This window comes from Leucopleurus acutus, assembly GCF_964270905.1.
Source record: "Leucopleurus acutus genome assembly, chromosome: 4".
In the NCBI taxonomy this organism is placed as follows: Eukaryota; Metazoa; Chordata; class Mammalia; order Artiodactyla; family Delphinidae; genus Leucopleurus; species Leucopleurus acutus.
The window spans coordinates 121,928,203-121,931,931 of NC_139146.1; the positions used below are offsets into that span (position 1 = coordinate 121,928,203).

Consider the following 3,729-nt stretch of genomic DNA (forward strand, 5'->3'; position numbering starts at 1 on the left):
ATATATGTGGAATCTAGAAAAAGGGTACAGATGAACCTATTTTCAGGGCAGGAACAGAGATGCAGACATAAAGAATGGACATGTGGACACAGTGGGAGATGGGGAGGGTGAGACCAATTAAGAGATTGGGATTGATATATATACACTACCATGCATAAAATAGGTAGCTAGTGGGAACATGCTATAAAGCACAGGAAGCTCACCTCAGTGTTCTGTGATGACCTAGATGGGTGGGATGGGGGTTGGGGTGGGAGGGAGGTCCAAGAAGGAGGGGATGTATGGATACATGTAGCTGATTCACTTCATTGTTACAGCAGAAACTAACACAACATTGTTGCAATTATACTCCAATTAAAAAAAGACTAAAAATAAGAAAAAAGGGAATTCCCTGGTAGTCTAGGGTTTAGGACTCTACACTCTAACTGCCTGGGGCCCAGGTTCAATCCCTGGTCAGGGAACTAAAATCCCACAAGCTGTGTAGCACAACCAAAAAAAAAAAAAAAAGACTGAAATTTCTGGAACCAGAAAGAAACATTCTATTGTTTCATAGAGAGTATTTCATTTAAATTAAGCAGGTGCCCTGGCGTTCCCACACATATTCCTAATGGGTTCTCCCCTCCCCCATACTTATCTCCCCAACCCCACCTTCCAGACTCAGGCCTTGGAGTGAAAAGAACAGTTTTGGGGGACACTTTTCCAGTCCAGGCTACATACACAGGCCGACTATTCTGACTACCGTCTTCTACTCCATGCCGACCATCAATTCCATAACTCTATAGCACTCTACACTCAAATGTAATCCTCTTACTCTCCAATGTTCATTACTGTTAAAACAGTGAGATCCTGAGGATGCGGCCCTCCGGCCCCTCTGCTCGCCCTGCCACCACACATCTGTCACGCCACAAATCCCACTTGAGATTTTACATTTATTTTTTGTCAGCCATTGGTTAATGACACTAGAGTGTATGGTTCATGGTCTGAATTCTTTGCTATTTTTCCTCAAAACTGATTATCTACTCCATTCTTATAGCTGTTGAAAAGCTCGGCTAGCGTGCGCTCAATAAACATCAGGCTAAGAAATTAAACCTGTGGCGGATTCCCAGCTCCAAGATTCGACCTGTGACTTTTCTTAAGAGACCACTAAGTCTGGCGCCAGGAGATGCCCAGAAAGCCCCCTGCTCAGCTAAGCTCCCTCCGCCCTTCCTCAGGGCCCTCCTGGCTCACCTGGAGTAGGTGGCTCAGCCCTCTCAGGCCCGAGGCTCTGAGGAGTCTGGAGGCTCCAGGGCAAGGCTCACACCTCTGGCCGCTGAGAGGCCAGTCCCTGGAAACGCTCTCCGGGCCACGGTGATGGGTGGGTGCACTGAAAGTGGGCGCGGATGAGCCTGCGCATGCTCAATGTCTAAGGGTGGGGACCCGGAAGAGCCTGAGCAAGATGGTGGGGAGGGGTCGTTTCCCAGGTGACCGGGCAGTCATTGGCTTCTGCTGATCCTCTAATTCCGGAGCAACATTTTCACGTTATTAGTGCTTTGAGGTTGGTTTGAAAAGCTTCGCCACCGCGTCTTCCTCCTTCCCTGCACAGTAGAGGAGTGAAGAGCACAGCTCCAAAGGCTTCAGGTGGGCTGGCGTCACAGGGTGCAGTGGGCGAGGGGTAGTTTTGTTTCTGAAACCTAAGAACAATCAGTCACCTCTTTGGATCAGTTGCTTCTGGGTGGGTGAAGATTATGCCTGACCTCCCCGAGGAAGTAACTTTTTTTTGTTTTTGTTTATTATTGTTTATTACAAGGATGTTCCCTGAACACAGGGAGAAAATAGAACATACACACTGTCTTCTAAGGGGGCTCAGTACTCATCTTCAACTAGACTTACTGTAAGTGATTTTGAAAGAGGTCCAATAGAGAAATCGGGCATAAGTTTTTCTGTAAAAATGTCACTGAATAAATATAAAGGAGATCTCTTTTTCAAATTATAAAAAGAAATTTCTCCCAACTCACAGTCCAGAAAAACGCCAATCCGACATGGGTTTCCTGAATCCCCTGTGTTAGGTGCACTACCCCAGAGCTGAATTTGCCAGCAGCCATTGCTTGGGGATGGTGATATAAGAGCATTTCTGGGGAAAGATTCTTTACACATACCTAAGGAGCAGTCACCCAGGCCTTTTTCTTTTACCTGCCAAAAATGCCTGCCAGCATCAAATTCCTCAGAACTCAGGACTTCTAGGTGAGAAGTAAATGCCTCAAGATTATGAACACAGTTTGGTTCCATCCTTCGAAATGTTGCAGTTTTCCTGTCCTGTGAGATGATGAGACTGTGGTGAGCAGTTTCAGCATCTAGTGTGAGATGTACCTGAAATGTGCAGATCATTTTGTGGAGGCCAAAATATTGTAGGGGGAGAGTGAAAACCTCCTTCTTTAATTTGTAGGAAAAGGCTGCCGGGCTCTTTAGGTTTCCATATGTGCTGTTGATCCTTTCAATGCCTGTCAGTAAATCCAGGTCAGGTTGCAACACTTATTTATTTCACCAAGTAGATTTTTCAACGTGGATCCGTGGCCCGATATTTGGTGGTTTTTTTCAATTATTTTATCTTGAACATCCTTCTTTTCACTTAGTAACCTAACATGAGTTTCATCATGCTCTGTTCCCAAGAAATGCTTAATGCATTCAACTTCGGAGTGCAATTCCCTCCTTTGATTGTTCACCTTCCGCACCAACTCAAACAATTTTGAGGCTTGCATTTCTAATGACTTTTCAGCATCTTCAAGCTGCTTTTTCAGGGGCTCAATGTGGACTTTGTGCCTCCTCCTGTGACAGGCTGCAGCCTGCTCCATGGGTGCCAGGGGGTGATCGCGGTGGTCAGAGGAGAGACCCTGCACTGAAGACACAGCAGCTCCAGGTTCTTCTCACACAACAGGCTCAGAAGCTGCCTGTGCTTCTCGCACGGGGGTTTCTCTTTCTGCCATTTCCTCTTTTCCTCTGTGCTGGGAAGCTGCTTCACAAAATCAATCATGAGACATAACTGAGTGTTCCTTCCAAAGCCCTTGTCAGGGCAGGGCTGGAGACAGACATGACAGGGGAAGATGTCGTGGAGACCCTCCCAGCACTGTTGAATGAAGGGGTGACAGGAGTTGTGCCCAGTCAGTGGTCACTGTGTCTCTCAAGTAATCCAGGCAGATGGGGCAGCTGGCCTCTGCTTGGAGCTGTGCCAGGGAAGATGCCAGGGCCATCGTGCAGGGAGGGTTTCTGTTTGAGGAGACTCCCTTAAGAGAAACCTGGCTCTCCAGGGGTGGGGACAAGTGAGAACCATCTGACCCTTCAGCCTTCTCTCTGCTCCTTCACGGCTGCCAGTAGGTTTGCCAGGATCTGCAGGGAGCTGTGGCCACTCAGGCCTATTTCTACCCCTTCCCTTCAACCCTACAGCAGCTGCCAGGAGGACTGAGAGCCCCAGTCAGTCTCTGCTTCCTTTGGCACTTCTCTCCCTTTTACTTAATGGGCTGAAATCGAACTTGCTAGGTGGTCCTCTTCTTCACAGAGAGCCACTGCTCCCAGTAGTGACGAAAATCAACAGCACAGGGACACAATTGGCAAAATCCAGGTGTGGGCAACTCTATGGCACAACTCACCAGCTCCTTCAAGAAAATGATAACAAGAGGGAAAAGAATGTATATTACAGAAATAAAGAGCATGTATATAATCAACAATATTTGACCAAGGTTTTTTTTGGATTCTAATAAA

General features: G+C 47.1%; 1 pseudogene across 1 annotated transcript; it reads right to left on the reverse strand.

Moving 5' to 3' along the window:
- Positions 1 to 1,749: 1,749 nt before the first annotated feature.
- LOC309961146 (tripartite motif-containing protein 60-like) lies at positions 1,750 to 3,221 on the reverse strand (annotated as a pseudogene). The gene has a single exon. The product of its transcript is annotated as a tripartite motif-containing protein 60-like (transcript).
- Positions 3,222 to 3,729: the final 508 nt, after the last annotated feature.